The following is a 14,213-nucleotide window of genomic DNA, read 5'->3' as shown; positions in this document are numbered from 1 at the left end:
TTCAAAGGGTGCGTTGTGCGTCAGTATCAACGTGAGTATTTGGAGACCAGGGATTGATTGGCTGGGTATTCAGCTGGGTTCACCTCCCCACTGCTCCTTGTACAGCGAATTGTCCAAATTTAAATCATCTGATGTCAGAATCAGAGAAGAGATGAGGAGTTTTGTTCCGGTCCAACATTTTGAACTGAGCCATGTTGGGGTTTCCTATTACTTATCATTTCTATCCCTAACATATGAACCCTCCGAAATCCCCCTGACAGTGCATCTTGCCCTGAGAGAAACATGTGAAAGGTGTGCGGTGGTGTGTTGGCTGGTGGAGGAGGAGGTGGCGTGGACGGCGGCGGGTCAAACCCAGCAGCTGCGCTCTCTATAATTAGCCGTCGAGGCGGGCAGAGGCTCCTGTGCCATTAATCAGTGAACTCCCAGCAGCGAGCACCAAGAAAGGAACACCGTGCTGTGTTGACTCTTTATCTGGAAAAGAGGTTTACGGAGCGAAAGGCCCAAATATAGCAGCCAGCGCCGTCAGCCGCGGCCCTGTTGCCTGGATATCCCTGCTGGAAGGTAAACAGAGGGGGACGCTGGATTTGCCACGTCAATGAGCTGGCAGGAAGTAAAGGCCACAGCGGGAGGAGGGGGGGGAGGCAATCCCTTTCATCCAGGCTGATACTTTATAACCTGAGAGCAGCAGGCCGGACTGTTTGCTGGCTGGGGAGGCAGTTTTACAGTAGAGCTGAGGGTTTAGAGGCAGCATGCACCTTATCTGGCCCGACAGTTTTATTACGCAGCAGACGGAGCCGAGCAAATCTGATATTGATCACGTCAGACCTGCAGAGTTGAAAACCGACAGGAAGCTCTCTGCTGCAGCATCTGGTGGCTGGAAATCAGGTCCAAAGTGAAAGCACACAGGAGAGACTTGTCAGGCAAAGACGTCTGAACAAAACACCTAGAATGACAAACCAAAGAATATATCTTCTGATTAACACAGATTACATGCACTGAAAACATTCTTTTTGAAGTGAAAACTGAAGATGTTAATGATCTATGTTTTGAGGTGCCAACAAAGATGTTTTTGCACTGAGTCAGTCCTGAAGACGCGACACCAACCACGTGTGTCTGAGCACACTGACGCTGATAAGATCTGGCAAGAAACATCCCTGCTAAAGTTTCCTGGTAAGAGGTCTAGCGAGTACAACTCAAGGACAGTAAAGATGTTTATAATCTTTTATAATGAACATTATAAATAAATATATTTTATAAAGGATAAGGCTAGTTTTCTATATTTTTCTGTACTGTCAACAAATCCTAAACCAGCTATGTGTTAGTATATCTCGCAATGCTTTCCGACTTTCCCACCACTGAAATGACTAGTTTGATTTAAAATATATATAAATAAAGGCTTTGTCATTTCCGAAAACATCTGGTCACTGGAGTTTTTATCGAGCAAACAGGAGGAAAGAGTGCGATTGTTGGGGACTGTTTGTTGGTGTGTATGTGGGGTTGAAACTAAATAAACTACAGTGTGTGTAATTTCTGGACAGTTCGGAAGAATCAGCCACGTGGAAGCATGTAAACAGTAAATAGAGGAGGAGCTAGGACAGAGCCTTGAGGTACTCCTCAGTTCAGTTGTGAAATAAGTGACATCAGGCTCTTGTGCTCCAGAGGTAATGGTATCAGAATCAGTTCTGTTTGCTTTCATTTGTTCATGTTTATTTTACAGGGGTACATTCTGTACATACAAGAAACCAAAATTACACAGAGACAGCACGACTGGTAAATATTAACTGTCAACAAACATCAACCTTTTCCCTTCAGACAAACCAATGTGGAAATAATGAAGACAAGATTTCAACTCTGAGAACAATGTTTATCTTCCAGAGGTCTCTTCCTGCGCAGGTTACATGAGGCCTTTTTATTGTGATTGGGTTATTATTATTCTGGAACATGTAAATGCACCTATGTGCTTTGTTTCCAAACCTTAAGCAAGTGTTTTTTATTTTAACCATAGCGACGAATGTCCGCTAACTTTAAAGTCATTTGAACCCAAACGATGATCTTAGGGTTAGGGTTATTTTATTCTAAAATGGTATTTTTTTGCCCAAACCAATCAACCATTTTGTGTCTCAGGACACAAAATGGTTGATTTTTGTTGTTGTCACGGTTTTGGGAGGCAAAGATAAACACTGACGCTGAGTCTCATTTCAGAGAAGATCACAGCAAGTCTTAAAGTAGGTATTATCTCATGAATCCTGGCTACTGCCCTGTTTGTTGCCCTTCATGTTTAAGCTTTTCTTCATACTCACTTTGATTTTGATTAAAGATTCATTCATACATTCATCCGGTCTGCAGAGTATCAAGTTTTGGCAGAGTTTTTTCTTCTTCTTCTTCCTCTTCCCTTAAGCCTCGTTGTTTCATCTGCTTTTTGATAAACATCTCAGAGGTCTGCTCTTTAAAAAGGAGCTCCCATCCTTCCGGCCCCTCTGTTTAGCCTCAGCTTTGAGCGTTAGCTTTTAAATACAGTGTGGTGTGTGCTGCGCAGGGCGGAGCTGGGCTCTCGGCCGTGTTGGGGGGCCCCGGATCATCTTCTTCAGATCTGCTTTGTAATTAAATATCCCCCGCAGCAGCACAGGGCCGCTTACAGAAGGGAAGAACTGCTTCCCTGCCAACCGTCTTCTGGTAAATGTGTTACAGCTGCTCAGCACTTTCAACCAGGCTTGCCCAATATTTGGGTTGTTTCCCGAATCAAAGTCCAACGTCCCCCCCCCCACCTCGGCCTCCTGCCCCGCCTCCGTGCAGGAGGCAGCTGTATTTGATATGTGTGTGCGTCAGCACGCCTCCTCTTTATCTCCGGTAACATCAGTTTATGTCATTCGTGTGTCACAGAGGCAGTGTTGTCCTGAGGCTTCTGTTGCAGCGCTTCAAATCCTGTCTCAACTGTAAACGTTTAGCTCGACAAAGAAAAAAATAGACATTTAGAAGAAAAATATTGTATCTTGGCAATACTGTAGACTGTATTAAATATAAACGCAGTCTCCCCAACGACACCGATAGGTGTCTGAAGAGTCGAGGAGCTCAAAGTGGGTGGCTCTGTCAGCGATGACACAGCCTGGCTCGTGGCTAAAAATGGACAAAAGGGGAGATGGTGTTTGGATCTGAAGTGGGCCCTGGTGACAAGTGACGAGTGACAGCACCCACCTGCAATGCGGCCTCATTATGCCTGGCTTTAAGCCTTAATATGATTTAAACAGGTGAGTTATAATAAAAAGTCACCCCCCGTACAGTTGTCATGAACGGGGATATTAGCTATAGACACCAAAATCATTTTTTTGTACCAGGCTGTAAACATGATTATTTCACATTTTTAACTTGGAGGTCGATGTGGATTGACCCACTTTTGGAGCCAGCCTCAAGAGGAACTGTAGTTTTTCTCATCACTAGAGGCTTACGCTTCGACTTCAGGAGCACCACAAGCATTAAGCAGGACGATTACACACCTCAGGAGGTAGAGCGGTCGTCCACCAAGCGGAAGGTTGGTGGTTCAATCCCTGGCTTCTGCAGTCTACATGTCAAAGTGTCCTTAGGCAAGATACTGAACCGCAAATTGCGTGTGCGTGTGAATGATTAGTGTACCTGAGGATGAGGCGTCACCTTATATGGTAGCCTCTGCCACCGGTGAATGAATGAATGAATGAATAGGTGAATGCTGACTTGCGTTGTAAAGCAGTGTGAGCGGTCGCTAAGACTAGAAGTAATTCATGTGGATTTCGTAAAGTGACAAAAGTGAAAAATATTTGAATTGTGTTTAATTTGAGAGTTTGGTTTTGTTGTAATTGTGTTAGACGGGTTCAACTCCCGGAGTGTCTCGATACTTTTGGCCATATACTGTAGTTATTTAGCTTAACTTTAGTGTTACACATCTAAGAGGGTTTTAAGATAAAAGAGTGTTTCCTCGTTAGATAAAAAAAAGTGCTGCCTTCTAATTTCTGCAGCTTCTTTTCTTTGACCAGTTGACCTTTAAGCCGTGAAATAAATACAAATCTTATCTTGAAATTACAACATTCGCCATGTGGCAATACCGAGAATTGAGTGTGTATTGTGTGTATGTGTGTGTACGTGTGTGTGTGTGTGTGTGGGGCTATTGTTGAAGGACAAAGTCCAGAGGGAATGTGCATGCAGCTTTGGGCTTTGGTTAGTTGTACAACAGCAAACACGTGGTGGGAGACGGTCTGCTGCTCTTTTTACAGACAATTTAGCTCTGTGTTGACCTGCTAACGCTGCGTTGAGAGCATTTAATCAAATGTCAAGCTGTTTCCACCACGTGATATACATCACCGTGTGTGTGTGACGAAAGCCCGCATCAAAGCAGGCCTTTACAAATGTCCCAGAACGCTTCCCTGTGGACCGCCAGAGCACAAAACAAGCCCCCCCAAGAGAGAGGAGGACCCACCGGATTAACATCCAGATGAGGAGGCCCGTGTCGCTGCCGGGGATGAGGAAGACATTCCCCATCTGAATGGCAGTCAGCTGATAGCGGGCGGATAAATGCAGGCAGTGTGGAGGCAGGGAAAATCAGGTCACTGCTGCTCTGAAACAAGGACACACGTTTTTATTTCCTCCCTGCTGCTGTTCCAAAGAGGGGAGGGAAAACGACTGGAAAACAGGATTTATAATCTGGGTTATTTTCATTGGAGTCATGAGGTTTCCAGACTGCTGTTCTTCCTCGGAGCGCTCCAGCAGTATGTCACCTCGCTGGCATTAAAGTCCACAAACCCAGAGGGACCTTGAGAGGACTTGAGAGGAAAACAGCTCCGCTTTAAAAGTCTCACCTTTCCTCTTAATTCTTCTTGGCGAACTCTTAACGGCGGCATGCCATTAGTCAACATATCTTTGTGCCCAGTTTCCGACAGCACAAATCAGCAGGACGTACGTCAGTGTCAGCACCGACTGCTACAACAGGACTGCAGGGAAAAGTGACAGACTTTTGGAGCCTTGAAAGGAAGAACAGATGTGCTTGAAGTCACACCGGCGTCTTCTGAATTCAGTGCGTTTATAGGCACATCACAGGCCAGTGTTTTAATATGTAATGTGGATACGTCTGCTAGTTTTCTTCTGATTCCTAATGAGCTGCATGTAAATGCAGTGAATTACTGTTGACTGTTCAGGTGAACACACATTTTTTTGATTTCCTTCCCTTCAACCTGCTTGTGTGTCAACCCTGTCGGTGATAAAACTGGCAGGAATGAAAATAAATGTGCAATAAAACACAAACAAAACACGTAAAATGAATATAAGTCAAACTATATGCAGAAGACAAGGGCGGCAGCAGCAACGCTGTACGCGTGGACATTACTCGCGTGAGAGACGCAGTGTTTGATCTCCGCCATCGCCGCCCTCCGAGACAGGAAGTCAGAGTCTTTGTTATTGTTTTGAAATCTGCTCTCACTCTCCTCCTCCTCCTCCTCCTCCTCCTCACTCAAAATCCAGTTTGTGGAGTTGAGATATGTAAAAGCACACTGAGGCGGTTTCATGGGGGTTTCTGTTTTTTTTTTCTCCCCCTTGATGAAAAAAGAAGCTTTCTGTGCACCAGTGTGTGGTGACATTAGAGCCCAGCAGGGGAGGAAGAAAAGCGAAAGAGAGAGCGTCTGAGAAGATGGAGGGAGGAGGATTTTGAGATGACTTCATCCATCATGTGAATGGCGGCCAACGGAGGATGCTGGCACTCCCTGACATGGTCGTCTAAAAATAGACGGCAGTGGGGCGTAGTGGCGGAGCACGACTTTATTCATCTTTAACGTGACAGCTAGGCTACATGCTAACACACATGATGGACAAAACGCTGGTGAGAATACAGCAGCTGCTGACCTTTAACCCTGTAACCTCCACCAGCACCTCACTGTATCATGAGGGTGTCATCACACTGCAGACCACTTTATCTCTGTGTGTGTGACTCACACTGTTACTAAGCCCTGTATGAGTGTGTTATGCAAGCCACACACACACACATGATCGCTCATAATTGTATATGTGTGTGTAAAATGTACTGACACACATCACATGTGGTGTGATGAAATGTGTGTAGCTGCTGCGTATAAACAACCTCTCTCTCTCTCTCGCTCTCTCTCTCTCTCTCGCTCTCTCTCTCTCTCTCTCTCTCTCTCTCTCTCTCTCTCTCTCTCTCTCTCTCTCTTCGTCTTGTTTCTCTTCTGCCTCGTCAGCATTTCATCTGGAGGCGGGGCGGAAGTGCCGACATGCGTTTCTAATCCCGCCGCAGGTCAGAGCCAATCATCCGCCTCTGATTATTTCAAAGGCTCTGACGCAGTAAACACACACACACACGCACACACACACACACACACACACACACACACACACACACACACACACAGACACACACACACACAGCAAGATGAAGCGAGTGTTTCGCCCTGCAGCTTGTATCACTTCTCTTCTGTGTGGAGGGTGGAGCTGCGTCGTGTCAATCAGACATCGAGGAGCAGCGGCTGCTCGTTTTCTTTGTTATTTTTCACCTCCACCACCTTTTGTTTGTGACGTGGACCGACGGATCGGCAGCCGGGTCGACGGCCTTTGACCCTGTGTTTCCTGCCCACTCCGAACGCCGCGGCCTGCGTCTGCTCTCGAGATTTAGTCCTGTTGAAAGACGTGATATTTATTGGAAGTAAAACGGACGGGTTAATTGGTATTATTCTCTTCTCTCTTCTATTCTCCGTTGACAAAAACAATCATTTCACTTCCCAGAAGACGGGGGTGTACATACACACAACCCCACTTTAAAAACATCTCACCCAACTCTTTCAAACTAGTTGACACTAACTTCTAGCGTTCACGTCATTCATACGCGTTTCGATGAGCTTACTTTGGTAACCTACCTCACTGCTTTTTGCTAACGGCTGAGCGGGCGTTTACGTTTGAAAAAAAAAGAGAAAGTGAACTGAAGTGCAGTAAAATCAAACGATTTGAAGTGAATTTAAGTGAACGTGTAGCTACCCGTCATTCTTTGGTACGAGCTGCCATTTCGCTTTTTCCTCCAATTTGTTTGAGCTGAACGTCACAATTCTCCCGATTTGATCGGAGCGTCATTCGGACCGACTCCCTAATTAAGAATGGAGAGCAGCTTGACTTAATGCCGTGGGACCTCGTTAAAAAAAAGGTTTTAAACAAGAAAAACTTGAAATAATCTTTTGCGGTCATGTCAGAATATTTAACCCACACAATTATTATGATTTTCTCAATTATTCCTAGCTTCATCTGTATTGTGGAGTAGTTTGTACGAGTCAACAACAGCGAAGAAGAGTTAGTCCTGGACAGGCGTGGTCTGGTGCTCCTGCTGTTATGAAACAGCTGCCTGTGAACAATACTTCCACTGAATTGTCACCGTCTTCACACATCAAAGGCTCGTCCCTGTTTGCTGCTGCAGGCTGTGAAATATGACTTTATTTCCCCTCCCACACTCCATCCATGCATACCAATCCGACAGCTCCGACAGCTCCGACTGGTGCGTGCGTGTGTGTGTGTGTGTGCACACGTGTGATTGTGTGTTGCGTAGCTCCTGGCTGTGACTGCATATACATTCCAGGTCTCGGCTCGGAGCGCTGGGTTTTCTTAACATCGGTTGCTCTTTCCGTCTCGTGTTGTGTAAGAGCCGCAGCCCACACGGACGAGCCGGGAGCCCGGAAAAACAAGCGCCGCGGCTCCCCATGGGGCCACGGGCCCGAAGGCACAGGGCCACTTTCATCACACTTAAAAGGAGAAATCCACAAAACCCACTTTTTTTTTTCACTCCACTTCTCTCAAAAATTTCAGACTTTTTAAGGTGAGGATGTGAAATTCTTGACAATTAAATTGGGGGTGGGTGTGGTCATGTTGCCACGATGGGCGTGGCCTCCACTACATTACATTTAGTGCATAGACTGTATACAAGATGTGGACATTTCGGTCGATGCCTTTTTGGTGGTTGATTTAACTTTGAAGTGAAAACACAAAGGACTAAAGTTGTAAGATGAACACACGGACAACGCCGTGGTGGCGACCTGTCACTCCCAAAGGAAAGAAGAGAAGAACATTTTCAATGAAAGATAATGATGCAACAGGTGCAGCAGCCTCTCACAAAATGATTTAAAATGAACCATCAATTCATCCCTGAATTCTATCAAATTATATTATTGAAATAAAATCAACTTTTACACTATTTTCCATCATTGTCTATTTGTGATTAATAAAAGCTTCTACGTTTCCTCTGCTGTCCTAATTCTATTTTAAATTCCATGTTTGTTTCCCTGTAGTTTGGTTTGTCGTTGGGTGAAATGAGATGTGAGTGGTTGTTGTTGTTGTTGTTGTTGTTGATGAGCCTTATAGCCTCCACCTGATCCTGTCCTTTCATTCGTCCCACAGGCGGAGCAGGATTTCCACCACGACCCTGACAGCTTCACATGTTCTCATCTTTTTCCCAAGCTAAAAAAAACAAAACAGACCCAACCCGACTCTAATAACAGCCTGCGCATCGTAGCTGAACTCCAGGCAGAGGCAGAGATTTCTCCCCCTCTGTCATTGTTAGCCGTGAACATCTGGTTCCCAGCCATGGAGGAGCGTCTCCCTCCTCCTCCCCCTCCCCCTCGGCCGTGGTTGGAGATGGGATCGAGTTTTGTGGGAGGGGGGGGGGGGGCTCTTTGGTGTCAGTCACAGCCTCATGGAAAGTTATCCAGCGGGCCAGGGGTAGGATATGTTTAGATGGTGGCGGTGGTGGTTGAGGGGGATGAAGATATATTTATGAGAGGGGATGTTTGAGTCCGGGACCTTTGCCAAGAGAGAGAGAGAGCTGGAGGGAGGATGAGGAGGAGGGAAAACATCCTATTTAAGGGTGATTTTGTTTTCTTGTTCAAGATAAATCATTTTATCAAGCAACAGTTGCATTTGTTTCCTTATAGGAAGGAATCTTTGAAAGATATTGATTTTATTTTATTGTTATAAAGAAGTCGGGTCACTGTGGTGCATTTTAAGGATGCACTAATTTGTATTTATATATCGACAACAGATCAACGTGGAATGTGTATTTGTTGGACTCTTCCACCTCCCAGCTTTGGTTTTGTGTCACATTGTGTCTGGTTCAGTGTCAGGCTGCCGTTGAATAGTCCCAAAATAAAAAAAGACATGACTTATGAAAAACACTTTTCCTCGACCGCAATGGAAAACATCGCGAGGTCAAGAAAAGATGAGAAGGAGAATTCTTAAGGACTTAGGAAAAGACAACCGTGGTGCCAAGAGAATCCAACTGCACTTACATAATGCAACAGATGTTTTTTTTAAAGCAACATTATGAATAAAAAATGTGTGTGTATGTCTGCAAACAGCAGACAGACAGTGTGAGACAAGCTGGTAAACATAGCGGAGCATTTAGCAGCTAAACAGACCAGAAATGGAGCTAAAAGAAAAAAATAGTTTTGAGACAGTAACTGTTTCTGTTACTGCATAATAAACAAAGATAATGTTGACTGTGGTTATCTGTCTGCAGCAAGTTTCAAGTCTCTGCATGTGGATTTTCACAGAAATAAATTGAAACCAATGTCTGTCTGAAATGAAGCATTCATCAGTACACAAACACATGATGACGTTCGGTGTTTTTAGTTTTTTTTCCCCTCCTGCGCATCGTCAAAGAGCCTGCGTTCAGACTGAGGAAGCGTTTTCCTCCTGCAGAGAAAAGCCAAAGTGAGGAATCGTCTATGAAGAGGAAAGCCAAGCTTCCACTGTGGTTGACCTACTTTCACCGAGAGCCAACCTCCATCAAGGGGAAAATGGCAAAAAAAAGAAGAAAATGGAAACCAATCCTCAAACGCTGCAGTTTGGGTTCAGAAGAACGAGAAAATGGGATTTAAATTGCTCTAAATATGGATGTGTGGGAGCTCTGAAATCTTTTGGGGTTTGTGTTTGTGCATATTTTTCCTCACACGGAAGGTGTAAGGAATTATAATTTTCAAAGTTGTTTTGTCTTTTTTTTTTACTGTCACTTTAAAGTCAACACCTGGCCTGTTACACCTCTGGCCACACCAAACGGTGATGTCACAGTGTACTGGAAAGCACACTGTGACTTCCAAAGGGTTTTAAGGTGATCTTTAAGGGACCAGAGAAATATTTATTCTGTAAACGACGCTAAATAAGTCCTCCACACTAAACAAGATGGTGGTATCGATCTCTACCAACTCGTCTGAGGAAGAAAAGCATGTTTGCCAAAATGTCAAAATACATTTTTTTTGGTTCGGGACTCTAAGGACCTGAACGTTCACAGGATCTGTCAGGACATGTTGGTGTGACGGCGGGACAAATGGACGCTCCTACATCACCAAAAGGGAGTAAAAATAGATTCACTACACCAACGCTCACTTACCTCGCTTCCTGAGAGCGCAGAGGGGGTTGCTGGGTAGACTTGGTGGCTATACTTATCCAAAGGCACAGTGGGAGTTTTATATATATAGATATATATAGATATAGATATATATATCTATATATATCTATATCTACATATAGATAAATGTATACACACACATGTAGATAAACCCCCCTCCTTTGACTGTGTGTGGGTCTTTTTCTGGATACATCAAGTTATATTTAAAACAAACATCTGAACCCCGACCCAGTGAAACCTAAAACCGCTTTTACCCTTTACACACACACACACACACACACACACACACACACACACACACACACACACACACACACACACACACACACACACACACACACACACACACACACACACACACACACACACTCGTTTGAACCCCTGTACTTGTGAGAACCCTCACTGACTCGCGACATTTCCTAGCCCTACACCTAATCATGACCTTAATCTTTAACCCCAGTCTTACCCGTCAATTACAGGCATGAAATGTTTTCTTACACAAAATGTCCTCCTCTCAACTGACTTTCCCAAACTCCAGTCACTGTTCAAATCTTTCATTTTCCATAAATGTCTTCACCGTCCACATTGATCACGCTTTTGAAATGATGTCCAAAAAATATGTACTGTGTTTTGAAAATTGTCTTTGTTTTAAAGTAATTCCCCCACTTGCCAAAAATGTTCTCACTTTTTCCTCACTTTCCCAAAAATATCTAGACTTTCTAAAACTTTGTGGACATTTTCAAAACTTTCCAAAACTCGTCAAAGATGTTCCCACTTTCCAAACTTTGCAAAAATTCAATTGCTTACCAAAGGTCTCTCTTTCAAAAAAATGTCCTCGTACGCCATAGTGTCCTGTGAATTAAAAAAAAATCTTCTCATTTACCAAAAATATGCTCACAAAAAAGTATACAAAAGTCCTTACTTGCCAAAACTGTTCTTCCTTTCCAAGATGTCTTAAGTTTTCCTAAAAAAAGTAATTTTAACTTCTGTGTTCTCTAAAGTTTCCTTGAGTAAACAGCCTGTTTACTCGTTTTGCACTCTGCCCTACTTTCATGTCATGGAGGAGAAGCCCATTTATTTTTCTTCTTTTCAGAATCAGGCCTGTGTCAAACGCTCTCGGCCTCATGTTGAATGTGGTCGGCATGAGAACTTAACACCTTTGACCTTTGGGCTCCTGTGATACTCCAGCTGCTCTCTTATGAAGGCTCCAGCTGACGTTCCTAAAAGGATGCTGGTTATTTCTGGCTCTGTCAAAGTGTCTAATGGGAGTTTTTACATCTTGATTTTAGACTTGATTGATTTTTCTAATGGCGGCGCTACAATCTGCTACTTCAGCAACTATATTTCTCATTGTAATATTTACATGTGTTCAGTGTGACTGAAGCACATACTCAACACATGAGCTGTATCCCAATATCATCACTTTTAATCTGAATGACCAAATAATTATTTGTAGAAGTCATCGTGCAGACAATTTTATTTGTTTTTTCCCACAATGCAATGTACATTGGAAACACAACAAATTGCAGTTGACCTGCGGATTGCAACATTTCCTGTTTCTGTAAAATAGGAAAGTACCTGCAAAAATATTATGATGTGACCATTAGTATAAAGTACTGTTAGTATGTTTGAAATCTAAATATATTCTAAATATATGATTTTTTTTTAAAATAATGTTTCTTTCTACAGAGTAAAATCCTTAAGATTGTTTGTCTTTATTGTATTTGTTGTTTGTGACAATTGAATTATCAGAAACTACAACCACAATTGTTTTCACCGAGTCACTCGGCATAAAGCTGTGGCTTAAGTTCCTTGAATGTAAAATGAGGTTTGGCGTGGTGTGGCGTCTCGTAGTTATTCAGACATGTCTGGACTTGTTTTTCCACCAGCGTCACATCAGCATATGGGTTTTTAAAGATTTTAAATCATGTCTCACACTAATATGCATGCTGGTGTGTCACAAACAAAGCAGCCAAACTCAAACGTCCACGTGTTTCCCTGCAGCTCGGAGCACATGGGCCGGTGTGCGTCCCCTGCATCGGGTGTCGAGGTAACCAAAGACACCCGACCTGTGCTCATGTATGTAAGCCAGCCGCGGGTCAGTTATATTTAGACCGGGGGCTACAAAAACATTCTCCCGGCTCCGCCTCGGGTTACGAGCCGCTCCGGTTTGCACAAGCGATGTCGGGGAACTGGACGGAGAACGGTCGAGGATTGATGGCCGACAGATAAAAACGTATCGGGTCGCGCTCAAGGACACCTCACTCCGCCCTACGTGACACTACGACGACCCGGAAAAAGATCCAGGGAGAGTCGAGGCACGAAACCCAATCAGGAGCGCGAGACTGACGCCAACACGTTGACTAAGTAGAGGGCTGGCATCCTGTCGCTGCTCGTCTCGACTGAAAGAACTTACCACAGTCAGATTTCAGAGAAGTATGCTGCTTTGTTCAGATTTTCTTTGTATGAATATCAATCAGCAGACTTTAAAGGGCAGAAGATGTTGGTCAAAATGGTCAACAGAGACGGAGATATCCCTGCAGAAACCTGTGACTCACTGCTCAGATGAGCTGATGATGCACACCTGCAGACAATCTGCACCTGAACGAAGATCACATTTACGCTTCGCACTGTGAAACTGACCTTCATGCTGGCTCGTGTTCACCAACAAGGGTCGAGTCACACTGCAATCATCAATCATCGATCATGTTGTTCAAGGTCGGTTCACAATGAACAGCACCCTGTTGGGTTTTCAGTGTCAGTCCCTCAGACTCAAAGAGCGAGGGCTTCATTAAAAACGTCTAGAGCTGCAATGTCGAGGTTGATTAATCATCCCCCGCAGCTGCTTGAGACCAGAACGTAGACACAATGAGATGCGATCATAACTGGCAATTAAAGAAGTTGTTCGGAGGCGTTCTGGGAGGTTTACAAACCAATAACTGTGGAGGACACAGGCCGACAGAGCGTGGTGGTTACAAACCTCAGTTACAGAGTGTTTCCTGGGAGGTGTTGACAATCTGAGGAGGCTCAGAGGAGGATGTCTCCTTTAAGGTCTGATCCATGAAAACTGCTGCTCACAGCGGTACAGATAAACCAGACTCCTCTTCAACTGCTGCAGCAACAGGGCTGCGGGACGTCCACACACACTGGTGATACCAGGTCTGACTGTGTGTGTGTGTGTGTGTGTGTGTGTGTGTGTGTGTGTGTGTGTGTGTGTGTGTGTGTTTCTGGCTTTCCTGGAAACATCCTGCTGTGCCCGATCAGGAGCCGCGGGGCAGCCAGCTCAGCAGATTGAGCTGAGTTTGTATCCGTTCGTCCTCTCAGAGTTCAGTGTTATTCTACACCGACGCTGGCAAAGAGCTCTTCTGGACCTGAAGCCTCATATCAACTCACAGAGGAGGAAGAGTCCTCAACAACAATACGTCTCACTTTATATAAGAAGTGGACCTGTCACCGAGGCGTCTCCCATTGGTTCGTGATACGGGTTTTCGCCATCTTTGTTCTTGGCCGTCGCCGTCTTGTTTTTTTGCAACTAGAAGTGACACAAGAGGGTGAAGCTAAGTGCAACGAAACGCTGAATAAGACATCTTCAGGTGACCGAAAATGTTTTCGTGAACAGAATGTGAAAGGATCAAACCAGGGCCCTGGTTTTGTGCATGCTGGCTCACTGGACTGGCTGTGACGGTGTGTCGGCGTGGAATGGAAACTATTCTGACACACATTGGACGGCATCCCCCCAGATGTGCCGATCACTGGGACGCAAACCCATGTTTTCAGTTTCATAACGTAAGAGATGCTTTCC

The sequence above is a fragment of the Melanostigma gelatinosum genome (assembly GCF_949748355.1).
Source record: "Melanostigma gelatinosum genome assembly, chromosome: 11".
Lineage (NCBI taxonomy): Eukaryota > Metazoa > Chordata > Actinopteri > Perciformes > Zoarcidae > Melanostigma > Melanostigma gelatinosum.
This window is presented reverse-complemented; position numbering follows the sequence as displayed.